Source organism: Mauremys reevesii, linkage group 2, assembly GCF_016161935.1.
Source record: "Mauremys reevesii isolate NIE-2019 linkage group 2, ASM1616193v1, whole genome shotgun sequence".
Taxonomy (NCBI): Eukaryota; Metazoa; Chordata; order Testudines; family Geoemydidae; genus Mauremys; species Mauremys reevesii.
In genome coordinates this window covers 95,959,728-95,982,655 of record NC_052624.1, presented here as the reverse complement: position 1 = coordinate 95,982,655, position 22,928 = coordinate 95,959,728, and the positions used below count along the sequence as shown (strand labels likewise).

The following is a 22,928-nucleotide window of genomic DNA, read 5'->3' as shown; positions in this document are numbered from 1 at the left end:
ATTTTGGCTTTGGGAATGTTGTCCGATCTCTAATAATTACCACATGCTTACCTTTAGAACATAAGAACTGCCATACTGTGTCAGACCAAAGGTCCATCTAGCCCAGGGGTCGGCAACCTTTGGCACGCGGCCCATCAGGGAAATCCACTGGCAGGCCAGGATGGTTTGTTTACCTGCAGTGTCCGCAGGTTCAGCCGATCGCAGCTCCCACTGGCCACGGTCTGCCGTTCCAGGCCAATGGGGGCTTCGGGAAGTGGCGTGGGCCGAGGGATGTGCTGGCCGCTGTTTCCCGTCCCAGCCCGCCAGCAGATTTCCCTGATGGGCCACGTGCCAAAGGTTGCTGATCCCTGATCTAGCCCAAATACCCTGTCTCCTGACAGTAGCCAATGCCAGGTGCTTCAGCAGGAATGAACAGAACAGGTGATTGTCAAGTGATCCTTCCCTTGTTGCCCATTCCCAGCTTCTGGTGAACAGAGGCTAGGGACACCATCCCTGCGCATCCTGGCTAATAGCCATTGATAGACATATCCTTCATGAACTTATCTAGTTCTTTTTTGAACCCTGTTATATTCTTGGCCTTCATAACATCCTCAGGCAAAGAGTACCACAGGCTGACTGAGCGTTGTGTGAAAAAATACTTCCTTTTGTTTTTTTTTAAACCTGCTGCCTATTAATTTCATTTGGTGACCGCCAGTTCTTGTGTTATAAGAAGGAGTAAATAACACTTCCTTATTTACTTTCTCCACACAAGTCATGATTTTATAAACCTCTATCATATCCCCCCTTCGTTGTCTATTTTCTAAGCTGAAAAGTCCCAGTCTTATTAATCTCTCCTCATATGGATCTGTTCCATACCCCTAATTTTTGTTGCCCTTTTCTGTACAGCTTCCAATTCCAATATATCTTTTTTGAGATGGGGCAACCAGATCTGCATGCATTATTCAAGATATGGGCAAACTACAGATTTATATAGAGGCGATATGATATTTTCTGTCTTATTATCTATCCCTTTCCTAATGATTCCCAACATTCTGCTAGCTTTTTGACTGCTGCTGCGCATTGAGTGGATGTTTTCAGAGAATTATCCACAATGACTCCAAGATCTTTCTTGAGTGGTAACAGCTAATATAGACCCCAAAAATTTTTATGTATAGTTGGGATTATGTTCTCCAATGTGCATTACTTTGAATTTCATCTGTCATTGTTTCCCAGTCACCCAGTTTTGTGAGGTCCCCTTGTAACTCTTTGCAGTCTGCTTTGGCCTTCATTATCATGAGTAGTTTTGTATCATCTGCAAATGTTGCCACCTCACTGTTTACTTTTTCCAGATCATTTATGAATATGTTGAACAGTACTGATCGCAGTACAGACCCCTGCGGGACACCACTATTTACCTCCCTCCATTCTGAAAACTGACCATTTATTCCTTTCTTTTGTTTCCTATCTTTTAGCCAGTTACTGGTCCATGAGAGGATCTTCCCTCTTATCCCATGACAGCTTACTTTGCTTAACAGCCTTTGGTGAGGGACCATGTCAAAGGCTTTCTGAAAATCTAAGTACACTATATCCACTGGATAACCCTTGTCCACCTTCTTGTTGACCCCCTCATAGAATTCTAGTAGAATAGAATCTACAAAAATCATGTAAAGTATCAGAGGGGTAGCCGTGTTAGTCTGAATCTGTAAAAGCAGCAAAGAGTCCTGTGGCACCTTATAGACTAACAGATGTATTGGAGCATGAGCTTTCGTGGGTGAATACCCACTTCGTTGGATGAAAGCTCATGCTCCAATACGTCTGTTAGTCAGTAAGGTGCCACAGGACTCTTTGCAGCTTTTAAAAATCATGTTGACTCTTTGCCCAACAAATCATGTTCATCTGTGTGTCTGATAATTCTGTTCTTCCCTATAGTTTCAACCAGTTTCCCTAGTATTGAAGTTAGACTTATTGGCCAGTAATTGCCTGAATTGCTTCTGGAGCCTTTTTTAAAAATTGGCATTGCAGCTATCGTCCAGTCATCTGGTACAGACGCTGATTTAAATGATAATCACATACCACAGTTTAGCTAGAGATCCTTTTTATGTTTTTAATTGAATTGACTTTGGGGTGGAATTGGAAGAGGGAAGAAAGTTTGCAGACTATATATATATGTAGTCTGCAAACTATATAAATACACACAGATGCACGCACGCACGCACCTGTATGTTCAGTGTGTGTGTGTGTGTGTGTGTGTGTGTGTGTGTGTGTGTATACATACATGCGTGCACACACACTCCACACCACACCACTTTGTGCATACAGAGGGGGGGGTGTATTATAGTTAGGGCTTCGTGTCTGTCGCGGAAGTCACAGATTCTGTGACTTCCTGCAACCTCTGTGACTTCTGCAGCAGCCAGTGTGGCTGACCCTAGGGACTCCCTGGCAGTGTCCGGAGCGGTGGCGGGGCCCTCGGGACTCTCTGGCAGCGGCAGAGCACTCGGGGCTACCTCTTTGGCAAGGGCTAGAGCAGCAGCGGGCCCCTGGTTTCCCTCCCCATCTGAAGAGTTTCTCCTCCCTCCCAAGATTAAATCATGAGTATTTTTAGTATAGATCATGGACAGGTCAGGGGTCATGATTTTTTTATTTTTGCCTGTGACCTGTCCATGACTTTTACTAAAAATTCTCTTGATTAAATTGTAGCCTTAATTTGTGTGTGTGTGTGTATAATTATGGGATTGTGGTCATTGTTATATATATGATCAAAAACAATTACCTTAATCGCATAATCACACCAAACTAAAACCCAACAATGTACAGTTTGCTAATATATTTTAAGTAACATCAAGAAAAAAGTGAGAAATCTTTACCATACAGAAATTATACTTGAACATTTACATTGTGTTATAAAAAATTGAGGAGTAGATTCAAAAGTGTTCAGTATTGGCCTAACTCTGCTCCAGCTGAAGTTAATGAGAATTTTGCCATTGACGTCAGTGGGAACAGATTAGACCACTACTGAGTGTGTTTGAAAATTCCACACCGTCTTTCAGTAATGCTGCTATAGAATTTCTCCTACACATCATGCTACTGCAGTTCTTGTTCTGAATTTCTCCTGTCAAAAGTCTCTGTGGTTGGTGAGGGTTCATGAGTAGAAAAGTCTCCTGATATGTATAAGAGAGAGTTTTCTAATTACAGAGGCAAAGGATTACTGGTACCTCTTGTCTTCCAGAGGTTGCTTGTTCTCTGAGACAACTTATTCAATTCAGCCAAAGAAATCACTGATTTATGGTATTCATGCAATGCCAACACCACAGGAAGCAAATCAGGACAAGTATCTTGGTACTAATATACAAGAAGATGCTGAACTCAAACAGCTCTGTAAAATCAAAAGGTAACCGTGCTTAAAGAACGGCACACTTAAACCAAGAGAGAAAGATGTTCATGATTCCTGTTAACCACACCATGCTGAGCCTGGAAGCATTAAGTGTTTTTAAGACGTTAATGTTGGATGGGAAGGTTCACTGAATTAAACTAAATAAGTTTTGTGCTCCCAAAATGATCATCCTTATTGGGATAATCAGAGAAAAGACTGTTTTATACTTGGATATTTGGCATTACAAAATTATCATCATCTTGTATAATTTACCGATGCAAGCTCTGACCGCTGGAAACAATATAGATGGGTTTAAGGTTGCTCCAAAGTATGGATTTATGACCGTGGTCAATGTTCTGTGGTAACTGACCAAAACCCAGTGTGAAAGATTATTAGAAACTTAACTAAAAGAAAAGGAAAAAATGGGGAGAAGAAATTCTCTCTGCAATTTTTTTTCAGTTCACGTATTTCTATTGTGTTAAATTCCTTCCATAAATTAAACAGATACAATTGTTTCTAATTTGCTGCTTTTCTTAAAAAGGAACCTCAGGGCACCAATACCTCTGTATACTAATGGTGAGTAAATTTAAACTTTAAAATAAAATCCAATTTTACTAAACTAACCTGAACCCACTAGCACCAATGACTTAAGAATGGGAAAGTACCTCATTTTTTCTGACAGAAGCTAGGAACATTAACTTCTGCATATCTCTGCTTGAAGCAAATTTTTGTGGTCTAGAAATAAGCACTTTAAAGAAGGTTTTTATAAGGGAAAAAAAAACATTCACATGATTAACTGTGGTATAGTGCTGGTAAAATAAAAATACTTTTTTGTCCAAGCTCTGAAACAAACCTGTTTTCTGTGTGTTCAATATGAGTTGTATGTCGTGTTGTCAGATGTTCGGCTGCGAGTGTTTTCTCCCTGTGTGCAGTCCCAGCTCTGCGCAGATAGCTGGCACAGCAGATCTCGAGGGAACTACAAAATCCCTTAAGGTGCAAAGGCGCTTGGTCAGGTTTATTGTCAGCAAAGCACAGTCCTAGCTCCCCAGATCAATGTCTACAGTTATACTAGCACATTTATGCCCATGACAATGGATGCAGCTCAGTCAGTGGCGGGACTTTCCGCTGCCCCCTTGGCTGGACAAAGACACTCTCTCTCTGCGATACCTCTTTATACACCAATACAAACAAGTTACATATTACCCTTGACATATCAGGGTGTCACCCTCTGACGTTTTAGGGCACCACTCATTGCCTTGTACCTGTAGGTTCAATCAAAACATCTCTATTCATCATGCTGTCATCCCGACCGTATGCCTTAAGATGGGTCAGCAAGTTCCTGTGATCTTTGGGGAATGCATTTATTGGGGTGTTGTGGTACCAGCCTTCTGGAATGTGCTTGCATGAGTGTTTTGTGCCTAGGACCTCTTAGGAATATGTGTTTTTGCAGAATCAGCCCTATGCTTGCCAAATTCTGTGAGCAGAGCCTGCCTCTTGCTCACAATTTAACTTTGCTTTATATCAGCAAAGTTTTGATTACTTTAGGTCAGGCCTCATACCAGGCCTTTGATACATGGGCTTGTGTTTCAGGCCATCTTCCTACTACATGTCGAGAAGAAAATATGTGCCTAAAAGAATATAGGTCAAGTGCACTTGCATCTCCCAATGAAAGCAAAGAGACCCCACATACACAATTTCATATTTTGGTCTTTTAAAAAATTCAGTTGCTTGTTGTGTTTAATGCTCAAAGATAACTGGCTTAACTAAGCACTTTCCCATATTTATGTGGGAAAAAGAAGGGTGAGAAACACATCTTGAAAGCACAAATTGATTCTGGTATTAATAAAATGATATCATTAGACATCAAAAAGAAATTGTAGGAAAATACAAGGAAAACAGGCAAACCGTTCAGGGAAAAGATTTTGTATATGCTGATACTGTGTCCATCAAGTTGTAACACTAACTGTTGTACTAAAATAAGGTTTGACTGGAGAGGTTCTGGGGCTTTTATGCTGCTGACTATTTTTCTAAAATGTCAAGTTAACAATCAAGAGTGCTTACCTTGCTTAGAAACTAATGATTGTCAGAGCAAAGACTACAAAGAGAGTTTGGTTTCAGAGAAATGCTTCGTACATTCATTTGCCTATCCTTGTTAATTTTTATTTCAATCTTAATTCCTAATGGTGGTATACATTCCATAATAATTAATGTAATGGCCTTGGTTCAGTAACTTTGACTAACAAGACATATTCCTTTTTGACCTTCATTCTCATATTTAAATATTAGGCAGAATTCAAACTTGCGCTATGAAAAGAATTAATAAAGTGTCTTTTGAAAGATGTCCCTTTGTATTCAAATGAAAATATTTTGTATGGTAACCCCTCAAATGACTATTAATTAAATGTAAATAGGATGCCAGAATTACCACATCATAGCAGTCACACAGCTGTCAGTTGCAAGCATAATTATAACTATACTTTGCATAATTCAATTTTTATTTTTAATAATTTTGACAGATCTCAATGTTTATATATTTTTTTAATCTACCTTAAATTTTCACAGTGGTGGGGGGAAAAAATTGGGGAGGGAGGTCAGACAAGAAGAGAGTCAGACAATAATTATTTAGTGACAGTAGATGGTGAGATTCAAAAAGTTAAAGCTGTATAACCATTAAAAATCACATTGTCAACTTCACATGTCAAAATATGAAAGGGAAAAAAAAGTATCCTTAAACTCAGAAACTCAGATACATTTTCAAGCCTATCTATAATTTTTTTCGCTGTGTGTGTTTATATATGGTGAAATTGACATCTACTGACATTTGCCTATATAAATCTAATTCTTCCAAGTCTAATTATAACTGATGCCAGTGGCCTAAACTAACCTGCTTAATTCTGATACCTCTCATCCTTCCACCTATGGGATGAAGAACTGAAGTGCAACATCCAAAGGGGCTGATCCCAAGAGGTTAAGAATTAGTGAGAGTTACAGAAGTGCTGTACTTCTCAGAGATGGGGCCTTTCTATGGTAGTTATTTACCGTATTTTTCCATGTATAAGACGCCCCCATGTATAAGACGCCCCCACTTTTCTAACCCCAAATTCAGGTTTTTGGTTTTTTTTTCCCTCCAGCTGCAGCTGTTCCCCCCCCACACACACACTTTGCTGCTCAGGCCCGCCTGGCACCACCTCCGCCCCAGCGGCAATCAAAACATCTCTATTCATCATGCTGTCATCCCGACCGTATGCCTTAAGATGGGTCAGCAAGTTCCTGTGATCTTTGGGGAATGCATTTATTGGGGTGTTGTGGTACCAGCCTTCTGGAATGTGCTTGCATGAGTGTTTTGTGCCTAGGACCTCTTAGGAATATGTGTTTTTGCAGAATCAGCCCTATGCTTGCCAAATTCTGTGAGCAGAGCCTGCCTCTTGCTCACAATTTAACTTTGCTTTATATCAGCAAAGTTTTGATTACTTTAGGTCAGGCCTCATACCAGGCCTTTGATACATGGGCTTGTGTTTCAGGCCATCTTCCTACTACATGTCGAGAAGAAAATATGTGCCTAAAAGAATATAGGTCAAGTGCACTTGCATCTCCCAATGAAAGCAAAGAGACCCCACATACACAATTTCATATTTTGGTCTTTTAAAAAATTCAGTTGCTTGTTGTGTTTGGGCGTTCAAAGATAACTGGCTTAACTAAGCACTTTCCCATATTTATGTGGGAAAAAGAAGGGTGAGAAACACATCTTGAAAGCACAAATTGATTCTGGTATTAATAAAATGATATCATTAGACATCAAAAAGAAATTGTAGGAAAATACAAGGAAAACAGGCAAACCGTTCAGGGAAAAGATTTTGTATATGCTGATACTGTGTCCATCAAGTTGTAACACTAACTGTTGTACTAAAATAAGGTTTGACTGGAGAGGTTCTGGGGCTTTTATGCTGCTGACTATTTTTCTAAAATGTCAAGTTAACAATCAAGAGTGCTTACCTTGCTTAGAAACTAATGATTGTCAGAGCAAAGACTACAAAGAGAGTTTGGTTTCAGAGAAATGCTTCGTACATTCATTTGCCTATCCTTGTTAATTTTTATTTCAATCTTAATTCCTAATGGTGGTATACATTCCATAATAATTAATGTAATGGCCTTGGTTCAGTAACTTTGACTAACAAGACATATTCCTTTTTGACCTTCATTCTCATATTTAAATATTAGGCAGAATTCAAACTTGCGCTATGAAAAGAATTAATAAAGTGTCTTTTGAAAGATGTCCCTTTGTATTCAAATGAAAATATTTTGTATGGTAACCCCTCAAATGACTATTAATTAAATGTAAATAGGATGCCAGAATTACCACATCATAGCAGTCACACAGCTGTCAGTTGCAAGCATAATTATAACTATACTTTGCATAATTCAATTTTTATTTTTAATAATTTTGACAGATCTCAATGTTTATATATTTTTTTAATCTACCTTAAATTTTCACAGTGGTGGGGGGAAAAAATTGGGGAGGGAGGTCAGACAAGAAGAGAGTCAGACAATAATTATTTAGTGACAGTAGATGGTGAGATTCAAAAAGTTAAAGCTGTATAACCATTAAAAATCACATTGTCAACTTCACATGTCAAAATATGAAAGGGAAAAAAAAGTATCCTTAAACTCAGAAACTCAGATACATTTTCAAGCCTATCTATAATTTTTTTCGCTGTGTGTGTTTATATATGGTGAAATTGACATCTACTGACATTTGCCTATATAAATCTAATTCTTCCAAGTCTAATTATAACTGATGCCAGTGGCCTAAACTAACCTGCTTAATTCTGATACCTCTCATCCTTCCACCTATGGGATGAAGAACTGAAGTGCAACATCCAAAGGGGCTGATCCCAAGAGGTTAAGAATTAGTGAGAGTTACAGAAGTGCTGTACTTCTCAGAGATGGGGCCTTTCTATGGTAGTTATTTACACTAGGGCAGAAGTAGTGTAGACCCCCAATCTGCAAGGAAGTGTAAGGTACATCAGTTAATGTACACCCTTTGCATTCAGAAGCAGTTTTCTATAGTTTGAATATGAGTCAGTGGAATCATTCAAATTCTGTTTTGTTTTGTTTTTTTCTCTCCCTAAGGCATGTACTGTGGAACTGCTTAGATAACTACAGGAAGAGGATCTTTTGGTGCCTTTTTAAAAAATGAGTAGATAATCTAAAGGCAGGGAGGTGAGGAGTAGAGGAGATAATCGTAAATGGCTCACACCTACGGCACTTGTACTTAGCTGTTTTTTTAATTGTACAGGGATGTCTCTATGAGGATCTTCCATTTCGGAAAAAATTGTGGTGGTTAAATCAAGGACTGTCCTCTGGTTTAGCCAGTGACTTACCATCTATGTAATTACAAATAAATTATTGTAACAAAGTATTGGAATGAGTTCTGTAAGATTTCGTTTTTATTAGTTAAAAAAGAAATTAGAACAGTTGCAGCTGCATCAGAGGTCATACTGGCCTAGTGATGACACAGTATTGTGTCAAGAAAAAGCCTGCCTCTTCAAAATGGCTGCATCTCTCTTGTAGAATTTATAGTAACCGAGTCCCTGGCAACATTATTTTGCACATTGTCTTTCAAACAAATTGCACCCAACACACTTTGCGGTAGAGCGAGGAAAAAATAAGAGGTATTTTATAGGCAAGGGAGAAAAGGTATTTTTTCAGCTGATTTTTTCGTTTTTAAATGGGATGGAGAGTTGAAGATGTGAGAGATGGAGGAAGGCTGTTCTGTGCAGATACCAGAGCTGCAGAGGGATGGTATCTTACATCAACAGTGTTGAGATTACATGGAGGGAAAGAGAGCAGTCCAGTTTTAGGTGAGGGCAGTGACCAGGAAAGATAGCAGAGTAATTCCATGGAGTGTTTTAGAACAATGACGGCATTTTTGTTCTGGGACCCAGTCCATTGACTTGAACAGGCTTTGCATCATGCCTTAAATTAATGGGGAACCATTGGCGCTATAGATGGGGTTGAGCTCTTTGTGTCTGGGAGGAAGAAAAGTGGCAGCATTTTCTATAAGCTGAGTCTGGAGATGATGATAAAACCTTTGCAACCCTAATGTGCGGGGGAGGGACGGGAAGGAGACTGTGTAATTTATGTAGCTGGGGCATTCACTCACCCACCCATTAATCTTAGCCCACTTCAACATGCTGAAGTCACTGCAGTGGATGTTGTAGCAGCTGAAATCTGCAAGTTCTGGAAGGAGCTACTTAAAGCGACAAAATCTAACCTTCATCCCATTGAAGACTGTGATAAAAGTCCCATTGATTACACTGGAACAAAGGTTTGGCCTGCAGCCTATTGGATTTTAGTTGTGTTGCATAATTATGTGCAATGCTGTTTCACTCAAACTGACACTGCCTCTGTGCCAGTAGTTGCAGAAGTCATTATCATGGTTTACAGGGAAGATTGTTGGAGTTAAACATTAACAGGTAACTGAGTAATGGCCATACACTTCATACTGGAGCCGAAGATTGACTTATTTTCCCCCCACCCCTCACTTTTATTGGACCTGATCCAACAGAAGTTGCTCCAATAAAAGATATTGTCTCACACACCTTGTGTCTCTTAACCAAGAAATTTATTTTGTTAAAATCACGTCCCTATGGTGAGGTCTGCCTTCGACTCCTGTTAAGCCTTCTCACTCTTTCATTCACCTATTCTTTGTATGAAAGACAGAAGACTTATGCTGTGAAAGAGAAGAAATAAGGGTAGATTTCTGTTCTTTTAGATGCAAAGAGTACACAAGACAAAAATGGCTGCATTTCTTAAGGGGTGTGTGATTATACACCATGTGTGATTCTCTTGTGCTTTAAGATCTATCTGGTTATGCACAGGGGGTAAATATCTATGCTTCTAGCAAATATAACCTGTGTTTAAGCTCCATGTGTGGTATGGGTCATTACGTATAAATCAGCCAGTTCAGCATCTAGCATGTGTTTCATTTTTACATACTGCAGAGTAATTTAATTTACTGGTACTGCATTATATTCAGCCTTTTTTAAATGAGGACAATTATTTCTGTTACAATGGTCACAGTTTTTAAAGAAATATATGTATGGATATATATAGTTACCCATGGATTAGTGTAATACAGTCAACAGTTTTTGGATCAAAATTCCTGCATGCGTAATCTCATATCCTTTGTAGGGTTCCTAAGTGGCCAGTTTTGCATTTTTTTACAGTGTTTGCCATTAAAAAAGCCAGCAGTTACTTCTCCATTTATCTCACAGCTCCTATTCTGAATATAGAGGAAAACTGCAGTATCTGATTTCATTCTGTGGTAACTTGCCAAATGCCACTTCTTACACTATACGGAAGTTATATATGAAAAGGCCAGCCTGGGTTTAGAGATATTATCTAATAAATTGCACCGGATAGTCCTGCTCCTGATGGTGGAATATAGAAAAACGATCTTGTTTAAAATCTCTCCTAGATGTAAAAGACATGCATATCTCTAAGGCCTTGAAGCAGATGAGAGACTGCTAGTTGGCCAAACATTTTGTGAGCAAGTTGTGAGGAATCCCCTCAAGGGCCTAATCCAAAATCCATTGAAGTCAGTGCAAAGACTCCCATTGCTTTCAATTGGCTTTGGATCAGGCCCTGAAGAGAGCTGTGTAAAGGGCTGGTCTTCAGCCCAGCCCTGTCCAGGCCTCTCTGTTTGTGCAGTTTTGGCTATTTATGTATTTAAATTCTTGACCTATTACAATAAAGTATTTAAATGTCTAAATGAACTGAATTGTGTCCGCAATTATTTATGCCTACAAATGGCAGATACTGAAAGAGAGAGCAGGCTTTAGAAATCTGGCCCAAAGTGTTTGGGAGTTTAAAAAAAAAAATCCCAAACTACAGAACTGCAGATTGGATCAAAAGACAGAATCAGCCCATAGGATGTTAAGAGAATACAAGTCTTAAGTAACAAAATGGCATTTTAAACTTTGAATCTTAAGCTGCCGACATATAACGTGCTGAAAGAAAACATAGCATTTTAACTGTGACATTCAAGGAATCAGTCAATTTCCTTTGATATATGCATTCAGTAACTCTAGGTCAGGGTAATAGCTTATGATTTGTTATGTTGTGTTAGGTCTTTCTCTTCCCTTGTTTTTCAACTTCTTGCTAGAAAACCTTTTTTGAGTGTTTGAAATTTTTGGACAGAATTGCCAGCTGCTTTGATGGAAATTGCCGAAGGAATATACAGTATTAATAATACAAAGACTAAGCATTATGTGGTTGATAAGAAAACTGCAAAGACAGCAAGAGGAAAAAAAGATACCAGTTCTGAAGCAACTATTAACTTCGACGTTAAAAAAACAAAAGAACCATGCACACACAATGAAGCCCTTTTCAAAACAGAACTACCAGTAGACTTATAGCAGATATTCCCAAGTGTACTTTGAGAGAGAATTTTCTGTAATGAATATCTTTCTAGAGTGAAGACAAATCAACATCTCAGGAGATTGTAGGACTGGCTATATCAGTGATACTCAGACCTCAGTGATTCAAGAGCCAAATTAGTGATCATCATTATCCAAAAGAGCCACAATGGTGAGAATTCATTGTTTCATTTACGATAGCACTATATATTTGTATTTAAACAATATGACGGGAAATATTTAATTTTTATATTATTCTCACAGCAAAATGACTGACCAAGTACTGTTATTTTTTACTAATAACATAATAAAAACATTAATAACATAGTAAAAACATTGTGATTGGTTAATAACTTAGATGGACACATTAACGAGCCACTTGCAGCTCGCGAGCCTCAGTGTGAGTATCACTGGGCTATATAATATAGTTCCTGTTTGGATGGCAGCAGCTGCAAACTTTAGAAATTGCAGGTAGGAGAAAATGTCTCCATAAAATATTATCCACCCAATACATATGTAAAAGAGACAAAACTATTAATTCAAATATGGGGAATTCACAGTTTCGTAAACTCTCAAATTTTCTCACTTAAAAAAATCCCAAACTTTTCTCTCAAGATAACTCCATGTTTTAAATAAAATATCTTTATAGCTCTTTATAGCTTGTATAGTGACATGTTTTCCAGGTTTATGAATGTCTGGTATAGAGAGAGACGTTTACGAAAACCCAGAGTCTTACTGCCAACAAAGTTTGGGGAAATTTTGGATCCAGAAAGGGATCTGAACTTTATGGTGGCTTCATATCGCTAACTGGCCAAACTTTAACCATGGCTTTTAAACACCCTCCAACTTAAAATACAGATACTAATATCTGTTATCTGAACTATGCAGCTCAGGACCATCTCGGGTCTGGTAGCCAATATAAACCATGTCAGAAGAATGGACGATTCTGGGTTTGTTTGCTTGAGTGTGTGTTCGTAGTTTGTTTTTGTTTTGTTTTTCTTTCTTCCCATTTGATCTCTGGTCTATTTTACCTGATTATTACAATTGTGATTGCAAAGTGAGTTTTGGGATTCTTAATAGTAAATAATATGCCTTTTCATTTTATAATTAAACATTTATGTTATGGTGTGTATTCTAAAGGCCACACCTGGATTTGGGCTACATTGTGGTAGGTGCTTTGCAAATATGTAATAAATGACAGTCCCTTCCTCAAAAGCTTAAGTTCTTAGTATATTTTTTTCAACAATGCAGTTCTTTGCAGTGTGGGAGACTGCATGTTTAACTGTATGCTGCTGGTTTCTATTCACCCCCGAGCTAAGGTGGAATAAAAGAAAAAGCTAGCACTGGGTAAAGCAGAATGTTCAAGTCAATCAGGACTGCAGAAAGAAGCCAACCAGAGATTCCAGCCAGTAGGAGCACAAGCAGCCAAAGCAGAGACCTGTGGTCCTTTGAACAGTCAGAGAACTTTCTATAGTTTTGACTGGACTTTCTCTACCCTGTCCTTATTGGCTGTTTGCACCAACCCTCCCCATCCATCACAGTCTTTTCACCTCAGGTTCACTCCTCACCTGCGCCTCTTACCCTCTTCTCCCCTATCCTGTCCTTCTCCCTTCTTCCCTTCCATTTTCTTTCCATTTATCTTATCCCCTCCTAACTGAATCCATACCCCCCAGATAAATGGCACTAACATACTTGTATGTTCTACCTCTTCCCCGATCCTCTGTCTGTCTTGCCCATTTACATAGTAAGCTCTTCAGGGCAGGAACTGCCTGCTACTCAGTGATGGTGCAGCGCCTAGAACAATGGGGCCCAATTCTTGCTGGCCTTTAGGCACTATCATAGTAAGCCTGACTGAATTTGTCCCACTTTTTTTTGTAAATCAAAGGTGGCATAAATGGCTGTGTCAATGATATGTTGTTAAATCAATATACATGACTGAGTATGTTTAGCAATGTGACTCCAGAATACAAGAGTTTAGTTTCATTGTGGTCATTCCTGGAGATGTTTACTTTTATTATATTGTGGTCAACTACATCTACTCCTTGAACCAACTTTAGGCTCTTTAGGAATAAGTCAAGAATAGCTTTTGTGTGTCGCAAAGCGACTGGTTCCAAGTAGCAATTATTTACACCTCTCTTCCCTTCCTGATCTCTGAGTGTGTCCCTTCTGTTGCTGGGCCTCTCAAGCCTTTACCTCTCCTGGGGTAGAATCATGCAGTTCTTCCACTTTTAGGCCAAGCCCTGGGCTACAGTACCCTGTTTATCAACTGTGGTTACCTGGCAGGTCCGACTGGGTTTGTCATGTGCAGTTCTTCCCTTTGGGAGTCTGTGACCAGTGGTGTATATAAAGGCCAGACAGGCTTCTGCAAACAAAGTATTGTTTGCTTTAACTATGGGGGCGGAAGGGTTGAGCATTTAGAGAGACAGGATTTTAAAGCAGCGGTCTACAGGTACGTCTCTTACCTAAAGCCCTTTCATCCTGCGGTGGTGGCCGAGGCAGTCCTAGCTTCTTCAGATACTCCAGTGGATGCCTGTCTAACAGTCTGGTTTCCCAACAGCAACCCAGCCACAGCCCCTGCTCTGGAGAGAGAGAGAGTCCTTGTAACTCAGCCCGAGTCCCTTTTTCTTGTCAATTCCCAGGCTTTTGGCTGCCACCCCTACCCCAGCTAATAGAGCATTGACTCTTAAGCCTTAAGTGTTTACTAATGAGTGGCTTATTTAGAGCCACTGGGCTCTTCCTGCAGATTTTCCTTACAGCCCACTATTAAACTAAACTAATATATTGTAAACTTTCCAGTAAGCAGGTCAACATTCAGTATCCATAGGCCATTATAGAACAGTTCATCTGCAACAGCAATCATTTTAAGGTTTCAAGAAATTGCTTCCCTCAATCTTACCCTGTTGTGACACTTGACTAGTTTATATGCAAGTAGCTGAAATCAGTTATTAACACCTTTGTATTATATTTCATTGGCTCTCTTTCACTACTGGATACTCAATAGCCTTTTCCTGATCAGGAACACCAGTAGTTTAAGCCAAAAAATATTTGAGCATTATTGAAAGCAGGAGCTGGGGGGACAGCTGATAGGTGTGGAGGAACACTCAGGTTTCTTCCTCAAAAAGTTCCCTAGTGCTTAATAGTAAGGGTCTTTATACTATGTTCTTATCCATGCATCAAGATAATAAAGTTCCCTTTGTCTAGCTGTGTCTGCACTTGGAACCAGAGTTATGTTAGAGAATACGCCAGTGGAGACCTATGCTCTTCAGTCTTTTAAAGAGAATTAAGATTGAGCAAGGTAATTCCTATGTTCTAAAGCCCATTTCACTGCAGCATGATCACAGTAATAACACCAAAAGAGTAGTTCACAAGTCCAAGCTTCTAATCTTCTGTTAGCCAATATGGGGTTGATTCTAGGTGGGTTACAGTTGTTGTATTGCATGTTAGTAATCTAAAGTTGTTAAGTGGTATTTCTCTTCTATTTTGATTTTACATGAATACTGTCTCTAACATATGGAACAAGGAGGTCCTGGAACAATGCAACATTTATTTTGGTAGACTCTTTGACTCTGGTAAGGGTGGGGAGTGGAACCATTTGGAAAATGGGATCCATGATGATAAAAAATGAAAGTATGGTAGGTTAACACTCTCTTCTCATTCTTCTTAGAACTTTTATGGGGGATTCTGGGCAGGAGGATAACAGATAGTCAGGGGCGGCTTTAGCCATTTTGCCGCCCCAAGCACGGCGGCACGCCACGGGGGGCGCTCTGCCAGTCGCCGGTCCTGCGGCTCCAGTGGACCTCGGAGGGTCCGCTGGTCCCGCGGCTCCGGTGGACCTCCCGCAGGCGTGCCTGCAGATGCTCCACCGAAGCCGCGGGACCAGCGAACCCTCCACAGGCACGCCTGCGGGAGGTCCACTGGAGCCACCTGCCACCCTCCCGGCGACCGGCAGATCACCCCCCGCAACGTGCCGCCCCAAGCATGTGCTTGGTGTGCTGGGGCCTGGAGTCGCCCCTGCAGATAGTGACAAGACAGTGGCATCTCTCTTATCAGAAGTAGGGTTTCCTCAAAACCAGCTGAAATACTCCAAAGGATTTATTGCTCCTTGAGGCTGATAAAATGCTATCCTAAAACTATCAACAGAAAATTTTAATGGAGTAGAAGAGGAAAGGAGGGGAAAATAACTGTACCAATTGAGAAAGCAAACTTTTGCTACCTTATGTCCCAGCTGACCACATCTGATCACAACTTTGATCTGAAATAAGGAGTAAGAGAGCTATGAAAATTGGTTACATTTTATATACTCTTTCATTGTATATATGATCCCTTTCCAAATCTTAATTTGAATTTGGATTTAGACATTTTAAAAGACCAAAATGTAGAAATTTCATTGTGCTTATAGGGGAATTGATAACAATTCAGATATTTCATCTTACTAATTGTCGTTTTAAATTTAATTCTTGACACAGGTCTATATTTTAAAGAAAGAGACACCATGTCTCCTGCTAATTAGTTGGATTGACTTAATTCAGGATATTTTAATTGGAAGTTCTATTTTTAATTAATTTCAAATATCAAAATGAAACTAGTTAGTAAATTCATACTGACCAATAGAACCCTGTAGCAGTGGTTGCTTGAAGTAACTTGTTAGCCAAGTAGCTATGTCTAATAAATGCTGATATGTAACATCCTGCAGTGACAGTTTTTGGGGTACCTAGGACTGTGAGGCACCTTGTTTCTCCCTGTCTCCAGCAAGAAGGAATCTTACCTATGGTGTTTGGGTGTCAGCTCCCTCACATCACCAGCCTATCAGCCACTTAAGCATCTCCGTTGGGCTCTGCTAACCCTGACTTCACTTTGCCGGTTAACAATAGGATCAGCTCAATTCCCAAATCCCTTTGAATCGTTCCCCTGTACCATCCCAGTCTCTGAAACTGGCTACTCACATAAATTCCAGATCCTCCGCACCCAGAGGTGCAGTGTACTCCAGTTTTACCTTGTAAACCACACAACACCGGGGAGCACTTGTAATAAAACAAAAGAAGGTTTATTTAAAAGAGAATGAGGATTTAACTAGAAATGAGAGTTTGATTAAAGTAAATGGTAACAATAGTTAACTTTCCTATCTAATCCAGTAGATTTCCTCCCTAAAGTTCCGTCCATTTATCAAGAACCAGGATTCAAACCTTCATGAAAGCACTCCCTTCCTCAAGGGATTTCGTCAATGAAATGCAGGGCCAGTGCAACCATTTAGGCGACCTAGGCGGTCGCCTGGGGCACTGGCATTTGGGGGGGCGCCATTTTCTTCAGCAGCGACAGCGTCAGCCGGCCCCGGTCCCCGCCAGCATTTAGGCAGAGGGAGCTGGGGCAGGGGAGGGCCACCTGCAGCAAGTAAGGGGCGGGAGGGGCAGCACACAGGGGAACTCCCCACCCCAGCTCATCCCTCCCTGCCTCCTCCCCGAGCACGCCCTGGCTGCTTCACTTCTCCTAAGCTGATTGGTGCCGCAAGCCTGGGAGGAGGGAGAAGTGAAGCAGCCACGGCGTGCTCGAGGTGTTCGTGCGTGGAGCAGGGGTGAGCTGGGGCGGGGGGGGGGGGTGCCTCAGGGTGGAGAGCTGCCGCAAGGGGGGCGCCTCAGGGCAGAGGGGGGGAGCTGCCACGGGGGGGGGATGCCTCAGGGCGGAGTGGGGGAGCTACCTCAGGTGGGGGGCGCAAGGTGGAAGTTTCGCCTAGGGTGTGAAACATCCTTGCACCGGCCCTGAGGAAATGGCTTCTCCCTCCGTGTTATACTGAAAACAACCTTTTGTTTTGTTCACACAAGGTGCAAACTCCTGGCTTGTTGTAAAGTTTCTTTTTTACCTGTAAGTGATTTGATTATTTGTCCTTGCTTCTGATGGTTTCCCATTCAAAGTCTTAGTATTGTGTGAAGTTGAACAACTGAGCCTTGCATCGTCCCACTGGCCAAACAGGGTGAGGTGACAACTCCCCCTTGCCAGAATAGGCCACCACCAAGATACATTACCTCCTGCTGACTAATTTCTACTCCAAGCCCATAAAGCATACATGAATATAAATACATTATTCCTTAAATATTACCTGTATATGTATCTCATAATGGTTATGAGTCTTGACAAGTTATGAGCTTTCTGTAGATACCTTACATATTGGTCTTCATGGATAAATATCCTGTGAGACATGTTTGGTGTAGTGAGTCTGAGGTGAGAGATATTGCAAAGAACAGGGGACCGTCTTCCAAGGGGTCTCCGTGCCACACCTGCTTATTGCTTAAGTATAAGAAAATATGTTAAGTGACTGTGTACAATTGGTTAGCTTTCAACCACTCTAGTTATGCATTAATTACATAGGAATTATAAATTGGAAAGTGTTTATCACACCACTAATGCAGTTGAATAGAAATTAAGTCTATAAATTGAATCAATGTATTGTGATATCATGGTTCGTTAGGGAGGTATCAGTATAGGGAAACCCTTTTTGGAAAACTCTTCCAAAGAAAACCTGGATTCCTGAACTGGCTTTCTAATAACAAAAATATGATTATTCTGTGTATTTTTCCAAAAAACACATTTTATTTTATTTTTTGAAATGAAGTATGTCCCTTTCTTAGAGGGAAGATGGTGTTTTGATCTAACATATGCATAAAAAATCCTGGATGTGTTGACTGACAAGTACGTCGGACCTAAGGTTAGAAATGCACATTGGCCTTCTGCATAGTGTCTTTCTAAAGCCTTCAAAAAGCAGAAGAAATGGATGACTTGCCCCACCCAGTCAGGTAATTTCTAAAGGCCTTCTCTGGTTCCATTCAGTCAATTGCTCCCCATCCTGCCACCAGCATAGATATGGCTCATTATATAAGCATTCTTATTAAAATGCAGCATGGTTTGGGGATATATATTTGATTTATGATTTTAGATTTGAATAAAAGTGAAAAAGATCTCTTTACATGACCTCTAGGCTTTCCTTATGTTCCCAGTCAGTCAGTCTGTAGCCAGCTGTAGTTCCTTGTCTTACGCTTGATGTGACAAATTGGGAAAAGGTTGGATTATTTCTTAGGCCATGTCTATACTACAGAGTTAAGTCAACTTAAGTTATGTCAATGCTCATAAACCTCTGTAATTACATCATTTGTGACTGTTCACACAATGCTCCTTGTGTCGGTGGAGCACCGACTGAGAGAGCAGTGCAACCTGGGTAACTATCCCACTGTGCAAATTGCCACCACCTGTCGATAGGAGTTTTGAGAATGGATCACAGCGCATCATGGAGGTGGGCAAAAGTACATCTCCTGCATGCGTGTGGCTTTAGACTGGGTCCATATGCTGCTTGCCTGTGTGCTGCTTTGGGTCCTGCAGAAGTAATTACTGATTGGCACAGCAAAGTTTCTTGCATCAGGGGAAGAAACAAAGTAGTTCTGCCAAGGAAACTTTGGCAGAGGATTGCACAGTACCTTTAGGAAAGTTTTCTAGAGATCTCTATGAAGGATTCCTGGGAGATCCCAGTGTGCATTAACAAACTTTTGCAAAGCTGCACAGAGGAATGAGAAGCAGATGCAAACAGTGTTGTTAATTTCTATCCCTTCTCCAAAGGGCACCATGTATCAAAATAAAGGACATCTCTAACTCATGTCGCTGTGCAATATAAAAGCAAACTGAGTACTTACCGGAGCTCTCCTCTCCTGCCTCAGGTGTGCTAGAGACAGAGTACTGGGACTGGCTAGACCCCTCCAGATTCAAAAAGAGGTCCTGGCTTGCCACTCCACAAGATGACCCTGTCGCCTGTCCCACATCCTCGTCCAACTTGACATCCTTGTCCACCACTTTGTCCTCAGGGTTGACTCTGCTGGCTGCTGCCTCCAGTCCCCCCGAAGTATCCACGGGGCTCTTGGCAGTGGAGGTATGGTCGCCGCTGAGGATGGCATGCAGTTCCTTGTAGAAGCAGAGTGGGGGAAGTGGTCAGCTCATCTGGAAGCTGACAGGGATAGTTTCTGTGTCACAGGCTCCCAGAGGAGAATTCTGGCAGGGTCCAAGCCCAGTTGGACTTGCTAGATAACACAATTGGCACCCAGGGAGGTGTAACCTAGAGACCCAGTTAGAGAGTGGCCAGATTGCAGGATACCATCTCAGAGAGAAGTGGAAGTATGGGCCTACTATTTGAAAGGGGTACATTTTGAGGTCTCAAAAAGGGCAGCCTACCCAGGTACCGTGACACTTGACTGCAAGCTTTTTGGGTCAGGAACTGTCTTATCATGTTGTACAGCACCTAGCACAATAGCATCCTGATCCATGACTAGGGCTCCTCAATGCTATGTAATACAAATAATTAATAACACTTAATCTTACAACAACATAATACACTGAGCAGCACTGGAAAAAAATAATTGAACAGGAATGATCTCAAGGTCAGCCAGCCAGCTGTATTAGCTACAAAAATTCTCCTTTCCGCCTTCTGTAGTCTGTTCAGCCATAGTATGCTTAGTCTGTAGTATGCTCAGCCATCTCCAGAAATCCTGTCAAACAGGTGGAAAAGACAAGGGTTACACAATTTTAATGAACTATTTCATGCTTTTCTCACCAGTTTGTTTGAAATACATGTCGCTAAGAAGTAGATTTAGAAGCATTCCTTAAAAATCAATAAACTAGGGTTTTTACAGACCAAGGATGATACTGAGTTCCAAAGCTGAGTAGCCATCACAAGGATCGTCTTTTGCTGCTGAAAAAGAGATGTGTTGTTTCCCTTTGAGTTACTAATGTATGTGTAATTCCTGAGGTAAAAACATAGTGAAAACAAGGTACTTCACTTTTACCACAAGGTATGTTCAGTGGGTCAGCACCATAAGCCCAAGGTGAAAACCACAACATTTTAGCAGTGAATACAAGCCCAGAGAGAACATGCACCCGCATACCCTCAGCCATCTCCTCTTAGAGCTGTGGTTCTCAACCAGGGGTTACGCAACCCTGGGGTTACGCAAAGGTCTTGCAGAGGGTACATCAACTCATCTAGATATTTGCCTAGTTTTGTAACCTGCTACATAAAAAGCAGTAGCGAAATCAGTACAAACTAAAATTTCATACAATGACTTGTTTATACTGCTCTATATACTATACACTGAAATATTGATTACAATTGGTTTATTTTATAATGATACGGCAAAAATGAGAAAATAAGCAATTGTTCAGTAATAGTGTGCTGTGAAACTTTTGTGTATTTGTCCGATTTTATAAGCAAGTAGTTTTTAAATTAGGTGACATTTAGGGGTACACAAGACAAATTTTTTGAAAGGTTGAGAGACACTGCCTTAAAGTATAGCTCCGTGTAGGTCCCACTGATTGCAGCTGTGGCAGAGTAACAGAGAGAAATCCAAATGTAACTCAATATTAATCCATCTTCATTCTCTTCAACTAATTCTAGAAAGACAATTTTGTTCACACAGTACCCTAATACAGACCCTCTTCTGGCTAATCAGAGTTATGCCCATTAGTATTTATTGTTGTTAATTTCAACTTCTAACTTTAGAATAGATTTAACTATTTGAACATTATTGTTTTTCAAGTGTTAGTTTAAAACCAAATTATTTCTCCAGCAGTAATAAAAACAAACCATAATTAATTTTTTCCACATCTGTAGATAAGGTCTATTACAAACTCAGATACTCATATAGAATAGTTTTTAAACTCTTTTTTTCTCTCCTTTCTTCTGAAATTCACTAATCAGGTATGACTTAAAAGTAATTAACTTCTTTTTCCTGGTTTAACCATAGCTAAAAACAAAGGTAAATTCTTCAGGAGTCTAATCCTTAAATAATTAAGTCAAGTAATTGATTTTTTTCAGTTTCTTACTGTTTCAGATGTTAGGAGGTCATTTTAAGTATTTAACTCTTTGAGTTATAAGTTGCTTTAGACCTATAAACAGTAATGGGCTGTGTTCATCTGGTATAACAATACTCCTCTTTACCTATACTTCACGTAATAAATTTCAAGGTGTCAGAATGCTGAACAATCATTCTCAATCCCTACACATCCAATATAAAACTAGTTATTGTTCAAATATAAATAAATATACAATTAAGGTGAATGTAGTGATTAAGCCATTATAGGCTTTCTATAGCTCATTTACACACTTGCTAAGATTTTCAGTATTGACTAGTAATTTTGGTGCCTCAGATTTTGACTACTCAACTTGAGACACCATAAAGTGACTTAATTTTCAAAAAGTGCTAAGTATCTGCTCTCTGAAAATCAGGCATCTCTAAGGTGTATCAGATTGGCCTCCAAAAAACTGAGGCCTCAAAAATTTTTAATTACTTCTTTAAAAATGATTATGATAATCTGAGCCTTTTTGATTAAAATAATTAGTCCATCACCTGGAGAATAATATATAAATATATAATGTCTTTGGAACTTAACAAATTAAAGCCAACGTTGGATGCGAATTCTTCAGCTCTGTGTGAATACTCTGTCTGCTGACAATTTGTGTTTGGCTGGGATCTCAGAAAACAGAATCTTCATTTCAGTTCAAAATGTTATGCTTAATATCTCTTCTACTAGTGTAAGTGGGCTTCTCATTTCATGGGCTGAAAGAATGAGTTAAAGAGCACTCCTATTTTCCAAAGGGAAGCTGCCTCTATAGCCAGACAAGATTCAGAACAAAGGAATTCAGAATTCAGGGGTGCCCCCTCCTTGTTGCATCCTATTTAATAAATGATCCTTGATAATATGCTATTTAATGCTGGGCACATCCATGTAGTTTTTTTTCCAGAAGTTACTGGTACTTCAGGCAGGGCCGGCTCCAGACCCCAGCGCGCGCGTGGGGCGGCATTTTCCCGGTAGGTGGCTCCGGCGGACCTTCCGCAGTCATGCCTGTGGACGGTTCGCTGGTCCCGCGGCTCGGGTGGACCTCCCACAGGCATGACTGCGGATGCTCCACCAGAGCCGCGGGACCAGCGAACCCTCCGCAGTCATGCCTGCGGGAGTCCGCTGGTCCCGCGGCTCCGGTGCACCTCCCGCAGGCATGACTGCTTGGGGCAGCCAAATTCCTAGAGCCGCCCCTGACTTCAGGTTATGTGGAGTTTATTGCTTGGCTTTTCAGGCTTTCAACAACTCAACCGTATGTGCTCTTCCCATCCATCCTATTTTATTCAGAATGTCTC

The 22,928-nt window shown here is 40.5% G+C and overlaps 1 protein-coding gene and 2 long non-coding RNA genes across 18 annotated transcripts in view; 1 reads left to right on the top strand and 2 right to left on the bottom strand.

The window, feature by feature from the left end:
* Positions 1-22,928, top strand: part of TPK1 (thiamin pyrophosphokinase 1) — a 476,657-nt gene that overhangs the window by 333,234 nt on the left and 120,495 nt on the right. The gene's annotated exons all lie outside the window — the stretch shown is intronic.
* Positions 14,046-16,896, bottom strand: LOC120397366. Its single transcript, XR_005593761.1, has 4 exons — positions 16,713-16,896; positions 15,983-16,021; positions 14,232-14,348; positions 14,046-14,131 (listed from the first exon to the last, which is right to left on the bottom strand). It is a non-coding gene; the product is annotated as an uncharacterized LOC120397366 (long non-coding RNA).
* LOC120397363 overlaps positions 17,431-22,928 on the bottom strand; it is a 37,764-nt gene continuing 32,266 nt past the window's right edge. For all 3 annotated transcript variants that reach the window (XR_005593757.1, XR_005593756.1, XR_005593754.1), the window contains 3 exons: positions 20,122-20,288; positions 19,443-19,707; positions 17,431-18,794 (listed from right to left, as the gene is read on the bottom strand). This is a non-coding gene — a long non-coding RNA (uncharacterized LOC120397363). The remainder of the gene's footprint in view (positions 18,795-19,442; positions 19,708-20,121; positions 20,289-22,928) is intronic.